This window comes from Zalophus californianus, chromosome X (assembly GCF_009762305.2).
Source record: "Zalophus californianus isolate mZalCal1 chromosome X, mZalCal1.pri.v2, whole genome shotgun sequence".
Taxonomy (NCBI): Eukaryota; Metazoa; Chordata; class Mammalia; order Carnivora; family Otariidae; genus Zalophus; species Zalophus californianus.
The window spans coordinates 100,670,415-100,685,163 of record NC_045612.1 but is presented as its reverse complement, the minus strand read 5'-3'; the positions used below and the strand labels follow the sequence as shown (position 1 = coordinate 100,685,163).

General features: G+C 36.3%; 1 protein-coding gene and 1 pseudogene across 1 annotated transcript in view; one reads left to right on the top strand and one right to left on the bottom strand.

Moving 5' to 3' along the window:
* DMD (dystrophin) overlaps positions 1–14,749 on the bottom strand; it is a 2,214,577-nt gene that overhangs the window by 2,129,038 nt on the left and 70,790 nt on the right. The window lies entirely within an intron of this gene.
* The window catches only part of LOC113930659, a 311-nt pseudogene continuing 264 nt past the window's right edge, over positions 14,703–14,749 (top strand).

The following is a 14,749-nucleotide window of genomic DNA, read 5'->3' as shown; positions in this document are numbered from 1 at the left end:
CTAATAACATCTGCCCTTTAATAAGAAATTATCCATTTAAAAAAAGCTTTTGTTCCTCTCCATATAAGTAAACACTATTCCATAAATAGTAAACAGAAAATTCCATTAAAAATTAAGTATTTTTCACTTCTGCATTTGAATATTTGAAAATATATTCCCAGTGTTCTTGACAAGTTTGTATATCTTATATCAGCAGTAGTGGTAACAATTATGTATACATTTGCTTTATTTTCTACCACATGGATTTGGTTGTCTGGAACTTACACTATATACATATTTTTCCACAGTGCTTTTCATTCCTTTTTGTTACACCTTAGATACTTTTGAAACAGATTTGATATCCTTCCTCTTAAAATTGCAGTAAAACTCCATGCACTCCTAGAAAGATGTGATACACCAAATTAAGAAAATTGCATTAACAAATTCAAAAATTTATCAGTATCCAAAAATTGGGGGGACTGGGGCAGATTAAATATATGCCAAAATAGTTAAAGTTTTCCGTGTGCCTTAGCCAAGAACATTTTACTTCTTCTCTTAGTCTGTTTTCCCAATATTTCAATACAGATTTCGATCATAAGATTCTTATATTATTGAGGAGATGATACAAATCATATGAAATCAGCTGCAATATTCAACAATTTTAAGGTTATTTTACATGGAAAAGCAAAGCTGGCGGCATCACAATTCCAGACTTCAAGCTCTATTTACAAAGCTGTCATCATCAAGACAGTATGGTACTCGCACAAAAACAGACACATAGATCAATGGAACAGAATCAAGAGCCCAGAAATGGACCCTCAACTCTATGGTCAACTAATCTTCAACAAAGCAGGAAAGAATGTCCAGTGGTAAAAAGACAGTCTCTTCAATAAATGTGTTGGGAAAATTGGACAGCCACTTGCACAAGAATGAAACTGGACCATTTCCTTACACCACACACAAAAATAGACTCCAAATGGTTGAAAGACCTAAACGTGAGACAGGAGTCCATCAAAATCCTAAAGGAGAACACAGGCAGCAACCTCTTCGACCTCAGCCACAGCAACTTCTTCCTAGGAACATCACCAAAGGCAAGGGAAGCAAGGGCAAAAATGAACTATTGGGACTTCATCAAGATAAAATCTTTTGCACAGCAAAAGAAACAGTCCACAAAACCAAAAGACAACCGACAGAATGGGAGAAGATACTTGCAAATGATGTATCAGATAAAGGGCTAGTACCCAAAGTCTATAAAGAACTTCTTAAACTCAACACCCAAAGAACAAATGATCCAATCAAGAAATGGGCAGAAGACATGAACAGACATTTTTCCAAAGAAGACATCCAAATGGCCAAGAGACACATGAAAAAGTGCTCACCATCGCTCGGCATCAGGGAAATCCAAATCAAAACCTCAATGAGATACCACCTCACACCAGCCAGAAGGGCTAAAATTTAACAATTCAGGAAACGACAGATGTTGGCGGGGATGCGGAGAAAGGGGAACCCTCCTACACTGTTGGTGGGAATGCAAGCTGGTGCAGCCACTCTGGAAAATGTGGAGGTTCTTCAAAAAGTTGAAAACAGAGCTACCATATGATCCAGCAATTGCACTACTGGGTATTTACCCCAAAGATACAAATGTAGGGATCCAAAGGGGTACGTGCACCCCAATGTTTATAGCAGCAGTGTCCACAACAGCCAAACTATGGAAGAGCCAAGATGTCCATTGACCCGATGAATGGATAAAGAAGATGTGGTGTGGGCGCCTGGGTGGCTCAGTTGGTTAAGCGACTGCCTTCGGCTCAGGTCATGATCCTGCAGTCCCTGGATCGAGTCCCACATCGGGCTCCCTGCTGAGCAGGGAGTCTGCTTCTCCCTCGGACCCTCTTCCCTCTCGTGCTCTCTCTCTCTCTCATTCTCTCTCGAATAAATAAATAAAATCTTTAAAAAAAAAAAAGAAGATGTGCTGTGTATACACACACACACACACACACATATACACACACAATGGAATATTATGCAGCCATCAAAAGGAATGAAATCTTGCCACTTACAATGACGTGGCTGGAACTGGAGGGTATTATGCTGAACGAAATAAGTCAATCAGAGAAAGACATCTATCATATGACCTTACTGATATGAGGAATTCTTAATCTCAGGAAACAAACTGAGGGTTGCTGGAGTGGTGGGGGTGGGAGGGATGGGGTGGCTGGGTGATAGACATTGGGGAGGGTATGTGCTATGGTGAGCGCTGTGAATTGTGCAAGACTGTTGAATCACAGATCTGTACCTCTGAAACAAATGATACATTATATGTTAAAAAAAAAAAAGAAGAAGAAGAAGATGGCAGGATGGGAAGAATGAGGGGGGGAATCGGAGGGGGAGACGAACCATGAGAGACTATGGACTCTGAAAAACAAACTAAGGGTTCTAAAGGGGAGCGGGGTGGGGAGATGGGTTAGCCTGGTGTTGGGTATTAAAGAGGGCACATTCTGTGTGGAGCACTGGGTGTTATGCACAAACAATGAATCATGGAACACTACATCAAAAACTAATGATGTAATGTATGGTGATTAACATAAAATAATAATAAAAAAGCTTTATTAAAAAAAGGTTATTTTATGTGCTGCTTCACAGAAAGAATAAATCAGAGGAAACACAGCATCAGGCTAAAACAAATATTTTCATTGGCTGCTTTGGTAAATAGATGAAATAATAATGGTTATTAAAATTTGGTTAGAAAAATACAAAATTTGTACAACATTGGAAAAAAGTCAGGTTCGGATCAAGTTTTTATTTTTTTCTTTTTTTTTTTAATTACACTAACAATAAAAAATACAAAGTCTATTGATATGTTTATGATTTTTACATGACAAAAAATCTTTTAATGACCTAAAAGCTATTTGAATGATTTAAGATGTAGAATGACTTATAAAATATTATGAATTTTTTCAAACATACCATTTTATTATTCTTTTTAAAATTAAAAAAATTTTTAAAGATTTTATTTATTTATTTGAGAGAAAGTGAGTGAGAGAGCACGCGAGATGGGGGAGGGTCAGAGGGAGAAGCAGACACCTCGCTGAGTGGGGAGCCTGACTCAGGCCTCGATCCTGGGACTCGGGGATCATGACCTGAGCTAAAGGTAGACCCTTAACTGACTGAGCCACCCAGGCGCCCCGCATTTTATTATTCTTATATGTTATCTTTCTATATATTTATGCATTGTTTTATAGTGTGAAAAAGTTGTTAAATCTGAAAGACCTAGCCACTCTGGAAAACAGTATGGAGGTTCCTCAAAAACTTAAAAATAGAACTACCCTGTGATCCAGCAATCACACTACCCAAAGAATACAAAATACTATATCAAAGGGATACATATACCCTGATGCTTAAAGCAGCATTATGTACAATAGCCAAACTGTGGAAACAGCCCGAGTGTCCACTGACTGACAAATGGATAAAGAAGTGGCATATATGTGTGTGTGTGTGCGTGTGTGTGTATATATATATACACACACACGCACACACACACACACACACAGGATATTTTTTAAAGATTTTATTTATTTGAGAGAAAGAGAGAGAAACCATGAGCAGGAGGAGGGGCAGAGGGAGAAGCAGGCTCCCCACTGAGCAGGGAGCCCGATGCAGGGCTTGATCCCAGGACCCTGGGATCATGACCTGAGGCAAAGGCAAATGCTTAAGCAACTGAGCCACCCAAGCACCCCCTACACAATGGAATATAACTTAGCCATAAAAAGAATGAAATCTTGTCACTTGCAAAGACATGGATGGAGCTAGAGTGTATTATGCCACGCGAAGCAATCAGTCAGAGAAAGACAAATACCATATGGTTTCATACATAAGTAGAATTTAAGACACAAAACAAATGAACAAAAGGGAGAAAAAGAGGGGGGACAAAACAAGAAATAGACTCAACTCTAGAGAACAAACTGCTGGTTACCAGAGGGAAGGTGGGAGGATGGGTAAAACAGGTGATGGGGATTAAGGAGGGCACATGCTGTGATGAGCACCAGGTGATGAACGGAAGTGTTGAATCACTATATTGTACGCCTGAAAGTAATATTATACTGTATGTTAACTAACTGACATTTAAATAAAAACTTTAAGAAAAGGAACACCTCCATCAAAAAAAAGTTTTTGAAAGACCCTTATATGTTCATGTAAAAACACAGAGAATGCAAAATAAGCCATATATTTGACACTATATTCAAAGAAACTTCTTGGTGTGATACTTATCATGAGCAGACATTTACCAATTATTAAAAATGTCATATAACATCTGTCAAAAGTCATCAGTCAAGTCATTAAAATCACCTCATATTGTCACAAACCTAAATAAATACCAGGGAGAATTATGAATAGATATCACTACTATACTGAACAAAACCAAAAGAGAAACAATTGTTCTATCATTTGAGTTAAATGAACACATCTATTAAGTTTCTAAACAAATGGGGAACGTGCTTTTTTTCCCCCCAGAGTAACAATGATAAAGGAGATCACCATTCATATTTTCAGGAAAAGTACTCCAAAATACTTGTTACTGTTGGTGACAATCAAAGAGTTTAATGTCAGTCAAATGTTATTATATAGACCTGATTTATATAATCACCTCCTTAAAACTAACTGCATAACAAATACTACTGGATTGTCTTAAAAACAAAAATGGAAATAACACTAATAGGGAGACTAAGGAAGGAGGATATATGTCTGGTTTTGATGCTCCAGTAACTTCAAAGCTTTAGGCAAGTCTCTTAACCTCGCTGACTCCCCAGTTTCCTCATCTGTAAACAGACTGGATGATCTTTCCAATGAATTCCAATGTGAAAATTCTCCTTGTGGCCTACCCTGAAGAATTCTTTAATTGAATCAAATGTTTACTTCTTTGATTTTATGCAACGCTACACTTAAAAATACCCTATCACCTAAAATACCCTATCACCTATTAGTGATTTCTATTATCTGAGCTATCATAAAAATGGCTGGACTTTTAGCTAGTCCATACACATCCGCCTTCCCAGAAGGCCGTGATGCAAAGTTTTTAGTGGCACAGACCTCTGTAAAATTGTATAGGTGGCATTTTAAACCTCTATTACTCTATTCCCTGTTCAGTCAATATATGCCTAGGACTTCCAATTCAGAAGACTTCAAAGATTGCGTACTCGGAGGCATGCCATCACAGACTAATCCTTTCCTATCCCATACTCCTTGTTCCTTTAGGACTTGTATACGAGGCTTAAAATTATCCTATGGCTCCCCGTGTTGAATGGATATTAGGTAAAGACTGGTTTCTGGGTGATTATAGGTACCAAAGAAGAAAAACTTCAAAATTTAAGTAGGATTCTATTTTTTTTTCCTTTTCCTACTGACAGTTTAATCATAGGTTTGAGCTAGACCATTCAGTTTATTGATAGTCTCACAGGCTCAGTTATACTTCCTAATATTTATATCCATAATCAAGGGAAAGTCTTTTTACACATTTATGCACAAAAATATAAATGATCTCATATGTCCCCAATTGTCTAATTATTCTCTAGCTGCATACATGACATACATTATGTGGATATGGCAACATATTTCTTTCCAGATATTTCTGGTCTGGTTTAAAATATGAAAAAACAGGCACAACTGAAAGACAAAACACTGAGTAGTCACGATGTAATATAGTATAATGGATAGTGATATTTATTTATTTATTTATTTATTTATTTTAAAGATTTTATTTATTTATTTGACACAGAGAGAAATAGCAAGAGAGGGAACACAAGCAGGGGGAGTGGGAGAGGGAGAAGCAGGCTTCCCGCCGAGCAGGGAGCCCCATGCGGGGCTCGATCCCAGGACCCTAAGCTCATGACCTGAGCTGAAGGCAGTCGCTTAACGAACTGAGCCACAAAAAAAAAAAAAAAAAAAACCAACTGAGCCACCCAGTTACCCCTGGATAGTGATATTTAAAAATTAGTTTTCAACAGCCACACAAATAGAGGAAAATATGCTTGAGTTTAATGGTAACACTTTCTAAGCCTCAGAGCTGTGTTTCTTGAAATATTCTTTTCCTAGCAAAGTATGGCTTCTAACTTATGTGATTAATCAAAATCCTTCAAAACCATTTCATTCTGTGTTAGATGAGAAGAGGTATAACATGTATATTTTAGATCGATCATAAACTACACATTAATTCCAATTTAAAATAGAAGCTAACTTTTCTACTGAGAATGTATGTCTGTCACATCTCTGAAGTAAAAGATATTCATATTTTAATTTTCAGGTTTCAGAGATCAATGTTTACTAAATTCTTTGTTTTTTTGTTTCATCTGAACATGTGCCTTGAGAAAGACATTTGAGAAAATGATGAAGTATACCTTACTCAGAATTATTTACTCTAGATCTTAATTAATAAATGGTAAACATGTTTCATTTTTTAATAAGAGGTATAGTATTATGATCTTGAGATTATGCAGACCACTACTGATTTTTCCTATTACTTCTTATAAATGAGTTTCTTTGGCAGTAATAAAAAGCTACATTAGATGTCTTTAGCCCCTTTAAAAATATATAAATGAGTAAGGCATTCCTAGTCATCATTTTATAATACACGCAAAAATTCTGAGATTTTAAATGTAACTTACCTTCAGTTTTCCTATGTTCAAAAAGGCATCGCTGCTCTTTTAGTGTGATCAAGGGGTTTCTGAAAACCAAGGGGGATAAAGGTATCCATCTGGGAGGAACACTCCCTGCAGGAAGGAGGGTGCTATCTGCATTTAATGTAAATAACCACTTTCATTCCCTTTAATTAAAAAAAAAAAAAACAGAAAAATCTTCTGCACTCCTAACAAAAAAATAAAAGTTTCTTCTTGATATGGTAGTTGATTGCACAAAACCATTTTGTGTGTAGAGATGGTCCTTCCACCAATTATTTTTAGCATCATGCTATTTTCATTTAGAAAGGTCAGAGGAGTTCTTTGCTCAAACCAATGTGATTTTCTTAATAAGCTCACCAAGCTAAGTGATGCAACAGAATTGCTCTGTATGTTAATAAGGAGAGTAAATGGCATTACTTGACAAACTGCTCTTTCAGTGGTGGTTCATTCCAAGAGATTAATTTCTCAGTACTTGCCTAGTGCCACATATACATTATCAAATATCAACTCTAGCATCCTTCTCATTGGATTCTGTAGTCTGCTCTTTTGTATTAATATTTGGAAACAAAATGTATCACTCCATCTGTTAGTAATCATGATGATGAAATTGTGATACCATCCCAGAAGCAAATCCAAGGTATCAGAGCACCATGCTCTTTTTCAGTGCTCCTATACAATGCTTATTTCAATATTCTATTGTGCACAGTTATTATTCTTCCAAGCCTCTTGCCCTCTTTCATTTAGTCAGTGGCCAATTCATTAACTGAGGAATGCATTGTTTTTTTTTTTTTCCTGGTGGGTACGGAGAATGAGTAAAACAGAATCACCCTATAACGAAAGATGCCATAGCTTCAAATGTCCTCCTCCCTCCAGTTGCATTTATAGAGATTCCCAGCAGAACAAAGGATCAAACTATAGTAGCTACAGATCTAGCCAGAATGCCTTTCAGACAGGGGATCATTCACACAGCACGTCTTTTTGTTACCGGTTTCCAAAAGAGTCCGAGGAAAATTTTCCATTGTTTCCTACGGTTATTAGACTGTTGGCTCCTAATGACATTATGGATATACAATTCACTATTGTTTCAGCACAATGTTTTATGCATGATATTTTAAGAACTGTACAAAACACAACATTAAAATTCTAAAGTAAAAAATAATGGCATTATGGCTCATTACATCCTATATTGTGGTAGTCTGAACTGTGAGTAACTATACTGTCATCCTGTCAACTCACTCTAAGAGATCTGCTGCAATCTTTTGCACAATGTCATTTATTTCATAGATATGACCACATCAAAGTGTTCTAGTTTGGAAGCATATTGTAAGTGTTTAAATCTGTGATCACACAGTTACCTGAGAACTACCTGCACCAAAAAACTGATCAACACCACCACCCAAAGTTCTAGTAGTAACAGTTTTGATCAAACACAAGATAACACATCGAGCATTTTGGTATCATCTTCCAACATCATTATTCTCTTCCTCATTTGTTTAGAGAGAGAATTTCAAAGATTTCCCAAAGACATTGGGAGGAGATGCTAGAAACCTTTATGGAAAAATCTTTATGTTTTTTTTTTTCTGGTGAAATGACTCACAAATGAATGACAGCACTTGGCCCCAGAGACGCCTCTCTCCACTTCAGCCTGGGGTGTCCTTAAAACCCTTGTATGATTATATCATATGCTATTCCAAGGCCCTTTGCTGCCATTACTCCATCAGCTTTATACCACCACTCGCACTGAAGTTTTGCTCATAACCGAAGGATCACCTGCCAATGACGGCTTGTTCGGAATTTAATTCTATCATGTAGTACATATTCAATTAAGACTCATGCTGGGGCAGGACTCTCTTTACTTTTGTGACTGCTTATTAAATAGCCAAGATGTTGTATAAGGAACAAGTGACAAATTAACAAACATGTATGAGGCTTTGAATAGCAGCCAGAATAATACCAGGTTGAATTAATTATCATATTAAATATATGCAGAAAGGGAAAATAAAATACCTGCTATTATATGGACAAGTCTTATTTTAATATACATGTTTGAAGACAAGCAGTTTCAAAGGAATTAGCGTACACTCATGAGCATAGGCTACTATACTGTGCATGTTTTAAAACTGGGCTTAAAACAACATGTTTTGTGCTGGTAAATATTTTTTTTAATTTTTATTGTTATGTTAATCACCATACATTACCTCATTAGTTTTTGATGTAGTGTTCCATGATTCATTGTTTGTGCATAACACCCAGTACCCCACGCAGAATGCGCCCTCTTTAATAGCCATCACCCCACCCCCCTCCCCTCTAGAACCCTCAGTTTGTTTTTCAGAGTCCATTGTCTCTCATGGTTCGTCTCCCCCTCCGACTTACTCCCCTTCATTCTTCCCCTCCTGCTATCTTCTTCTTTTTTCTTAACATATGTTGCATTATTTGTTTCAGAAGTATATAGATCTGTGATTCAACAGTCTTGCACAATTCACAGCGCTCACCATAGCACATACCCTCCCCAGTGTCTATCACCCAGCCACCCCATCCCTCCTACCCCCACCACTGCAGCAACCCTCAGTTTGTTTCCTGAGATTAAGAATTCCTCGTATCAGTGAGGTCATATGATACATGTCTTTCTCTGATTGACTTATTTCACTCAGCATAACACCCTCCAGTTCCATCCACGTTGTTGCAAATGGCAAGATCTCATTCCTTTTGATGGCTGCATAATATTCCATTGTGTAGGTGCTGGTGAATATTTTTTTTAAGTAGACTATTTTCTACAGTTGCTTTAGGTTCACAGAAAGATTGAGAAGAGTGTACAGAGATGTCCCATACACCCCTTGTCCCCACACAACACAGCCTACCCCCCATTATCAACATCCCGCAATGGAGTCGTACAACTGTTACAGGGGATAAATCTGTAATGATATAGGATCACCCACAGTCCATAGTTTACATTAGAGTTCCTCCCTGGTGTTGTCCATCCTATGGATTTTGACAAGAGTATAATGATACATATCCACCATTACAGTATCATAGAGTAGATTCACTGACCTAAAATTCCTCTGTGCTCCACATATTCATCCCTCCCTCCAAACCCTGGCAACCACTTATCCTTTTATTGTTTCCACAGTTTTGCTTTTTGCTGAATGTCATATGGTTGGACTCAGACGGTATGTAGTCTTTTCAGACTGACTTCTTACACTTAGTAATATGCATTTAGGTTTCCTCCAGGTCTTTTTGTGGCTTAATAGCTCCTTTCTTTTTAGTGATGAATAACATTCCCATTGTCTGGATGGACTCAGTTTATTAATCTATCAAGCAACTGAAGGACAACTTGGTTGCTTAAAGCTTTGGCAATTATGAATAAAGCTGCTATAAACATTTGTGGGCAGGTTTTTCTGTGGACAGGTTTTCAACTCATTTGGGTAACTATCATGGAGTGCAACTGCTGGCTCATATGGTAAGAATTTTTTTTTTTAATACAAGTATGCTTTGTTTATTAAGAAGCCACAAAACTGTCTTCCAAAGTGGCTGTACTTTGTATGCCCACGAGGAAGGAATGAGAATTCCTATTGTTCCACATACTCACCAGTACTTGATGTTAGTATTCTGGGTTTGGCCATACCCCTATGAAGGAGTGTACTGGGCAAATAATTTTTAAAGCAACAAAAATTTTGCTTTCCTAACATGCTATTTTTCTTGTTCTTCAGGAAACAGTGAGACAATCCCCAAACCCTAAGACTGAACAGGAATGCGTCTTCACATTCTTTTATCTAGTTACTTTTCAATAACATAGACAATGTCATTGTCCTACTGAAAAACCTTCAAACTGTCCCTTTTCATAACACCATCAAAGAATTAAAAGCAGGAAATTGACTAGAGAAAAGTAATGAATCCTGCATCAGGTAGGTAGATCTTGAAGACATCATCACGACTGTTCGAAAATGCAAAATATTATATCAACATTTTCTATTATATTTATATCATTATTAGGAAATTCATCAAATGACACTGAATTAAGAAAATGTTTGGTATTAGCATAATCAAGTCTGTTAAAAATGAAATGGGATTATTTTACTGTTACATATTCTTAGAGAATCTATTCTGTTTTTCTGTGCTGATCACTTTATATACACATTTATTTTAAAAAGATACTTATTGCCTATCTGTTTTGCTGATGAGAGCCTTCATGGCATTGCCATACATAAATTGTGTCTATGCCTGCAAGCCCCCTCAATGTTCATTCCTTCAATCAATATTTGTGGGCTTAAATGTCAGTTATCATGTTAAGTGACGGGCATATAATAGAAAATTACAACAACAATAACAAACCACACACTTACAACACCAATCCTAGCCCTCTACAGCCTGGATTCTAGACGGTCATGTAGATACAGAAAAACAGCACAGAGGAGAATCATTTAATCCAGGTTTATCTATATTAACTCCAATTCCTGCAAAATTATCAAACACTTTAAAATTTGGATTCCATTCTTTTGGATAGAGAAGATAGAGACAAAACAGAAAACTTTATGTTAATTTTAGTATGTCAGAACAATACGCATATATTGTCTTGTAAAACATAATGAGCTGGTTTATCTCTTATGAACATATTACTAGTATAGGGGCACTTGGGTGGCTCAGTTGATTAAGTGCCTGACTCTTGATTTTGGCTCAGGCCATGATCTCAGGGTCATGAGATCAAGCCCTGCGACGGGCTCCTCGCTCAGCAGGGAGTCTGAGAATCTCTCTCTCTCCTTCCCTCTGCCCCTCCTTCCAATGTGCATGGTCTCTCTCTCTCTCTCCAATAAAGAAATAAATCTTTTTAAAAAATTATTACTAGTATATGTGTGATTGTGGATTTTAATTTTGACTTTGTGAAGTTAATGAATACCAGTTGATTAAATAGAAAACGCTGAAACCTCTTTAACTGAGATGGCATGACAATTTCATGCCCTGATACATATCACCTGTTTAAAATACAGAGCACTGATCGAGAAAATATAAAAAGAGAAAAAAAAAAAAAAAAAACTCACACAGTAACACAGCAGGGCTTAGACACGAGCTTGGCACCACTGTGGATCAGACACTGTAGCTGCAGTCCTAAAAGGTTCTTTTCGCCTGACTGACAGTGTCACTGTATTTAGGCTCCTTCACTAAGAGTCCACATATGAGAGAAGAACCAGAGTTAAGATCACCGCTTGAAGTCACAAGTTAAAGTAAAGGTCTACCCAGTAATCATTCTTGAAAGGAGAAATTACTTGAAAATTTTGCTGACCTGCCACCCGAGGCTCTATCTTTATAGAAAACTATTAAACTAGAGATATGGGAAGAAAAAAAAGACACACCATGATGGCAGGAAAAAACCCCAAATAAACTGACTTGAGCACTGAATCCCCAATAATTTTAATTATTACCACAAAGCAGACACCCCAACATGCCAGTACATTATCTACATAGACTGCTATTCTACAGCACAGATGAGGACAACATCTGTCTTCAGAAAGGGAGGAATAAAGAGAGGAAAAGAAATTACAAAAACAATGACAAAAATGTATTAACTTGAAAGGATCCAGAAACCTGTGCTCAAATACAAGCCTGAAAAAGGCAGAAATTCATCACCACCAGTAGCACAATGATGGAACCATGGATTCAGTCAAGATACAATTATTCTCACAGAAGTGTCTGCGAAACAATTTAAAAGGATATGCTGAGAATTTTCAATAATAAAATTAAAAGAGAAAATCCAATAAAAAAGAATTTGGAGTTATAAAATAAAAGCAGGGAGAAAGTGCATGACAGAATTTGATATCTATGAGAAAAAAACTGACAACAAAACTGGAAATAACAAAAATAGTAAATGAATCAATTAAAAAATTAAACGATAGAATATCTAGATTGCACAAAAGATAAAATTAGTGAACTAGAAGGATAATAATGAAGAACTCATCCAGAGCAGAACCCAGGGAAGCGAATCAATTTTAAAAGAGAGAATTCAAAAGATGTGAAAGATAGTCACTAATATCCAACTGTAAGAATTCCTAAAGAAGGGACTCGTGTGGAATTGCAGAAAAACAAGATTTAAAAATAATATCTGATAATTTTACAGAACTAAAGATAGACAAGAGTACTCAATTCTAAGTGAGCTATGAATACCAAGCAGGAAAAAGATAAATTTACACCCAGATATGTTGTAGAAAACCTGCAGAACATCATGATAAAGGAACACATCTGAAGACTTATATTAGGAAAAAGCGGGTTATATGTAAGGAAATGACTATCAGACTGCAAAAGATCTAATCAGCTGTGACTTTGTGGCTGAAAATAAGAATAGAAAATAATACACCCAAAAGAGTAACGAGAAAAAAAATGGGCTGACTACAATTTGAATCGCAACTATTATTCAGAATATTTTCAGACAAGGACCAAGAAAGATTATTACCTCCATATATTCTCTGAAAGAACTACTGAAGGATATATTTCAGCAAGATGGAAAATGTTTAAACAGTTTTTATTACTGTTAAGAGCAAGCAATGGAATAAGGCAAAATTACAATTAAAAAAACAAACTTAAGATGCCACTTCTCCCAAATTAAGTTAATATAATCCCGATAAGTAGACCAACACTTTTTTAAAATGGGGGCTTTTATCAATTTTGCCTCTAATTCACATGTACTTAGATGACTAAGGCTATCTAAGAAAATTGTGAAGAACAAGGTAGGGTACTCTGTCTTACCACATTTCAAGCTTGGCTAATGACACATGTACGTTAATAGGGATGTATGGTGTTGACACAGGAATTGGCAAATGAAGCACATAACAGAATAGGATGCCCAGGAATACATATTTATATATTAATCTTGATACACAACAGAGGTAAGTATGTAAGTAGGGAAGAGACAGACATTTTAAAATTATGTTAGGAGAATTGCTTTTTCAATAAAAAAAATCTATGGAAAAAAATCACTAAGAGTGACTTCCAGATTTATTAAGATACCTAAGAGTAGAAGAATAAAACTTTACTATTTTTTTATTATGTTGTGTTAGTCACCATACAATACATCACCAGTTTTTGATGCAGCGATCCACGATCCATTAGCACTGGGTGTTGTACAAAAACTTTACTACTTTAAAAGAATACATAGAAGAAAATAACTAGAGCCATAACTCAATCAAAACATTGGCAGAGGAAAAGAACAGGAAATACAAAGAAAAGCAAATACAAGGGCTAATGAATGCAAAAGATCTAGTATCATAAAAAAGGGAGTTGATATGAGATATAATTTCACACTCATCAAACAGAAAATTCTAAACCTGTCAATAGCTAGTTGATAAGGATGCAAAACAAAGAGGATGCCTACACCACTGTTGTAAGCATAAACTGCTATAGCAATTCTACGAGCAAGTGCGGTAAAAGGTTTCATATTCTCAGTCATTTTGTTTGTGGGACTTATTTCATCATAACACAAATAAAATAGCTCTCTTTAAATAAGAAAACAGGTGGACATGACCTATCCTTAAGAACTAATCTGTGTGTTTACCATGTCCTTTTGAAAATTCTTTATTCATTCCTCATAAAGATCCTGTATATTTAGTATATACTTGCCTTCTTTGTTAAAGGCAACACTGGAGACTTGTCTTTCAAATATAATGCCTTATCAATATGCATCGTTTCAGATTCACAAGTGACCTTACCTTAGTTATAAAATTATTTTTTTGCATTCTGTAGAGAACCGCTTCCTTTTATTATCTGAGCATAGATTTTGAGCTAATTGATTTTGAGCTACAAAATCTTGTTTTCTATGGATTTATTATTTTCCTTTGTTGCTAGTTTGATTTTAATTTATACATTTTCTTTAGCCCTTTAAGCAAATGGTTAGAATTCAGGGCACCATTCATAATACTATTATTATAGAATACTAATCAGACATTTATAAAAAGATGAATAAAAAGAGGAGTATAGTCCCACATTCACATGGCCCCTGGGGTCAGACTGCGGGTCTCCTTGGAGCGGGGGTGGTAGCTTCAGAGTAGAGTACTGGCTGCGGAAGCCAGAATCATGCCAGGACAGGTGTTTACATAGTTTCTTCCCCCCTTTCACTGAGT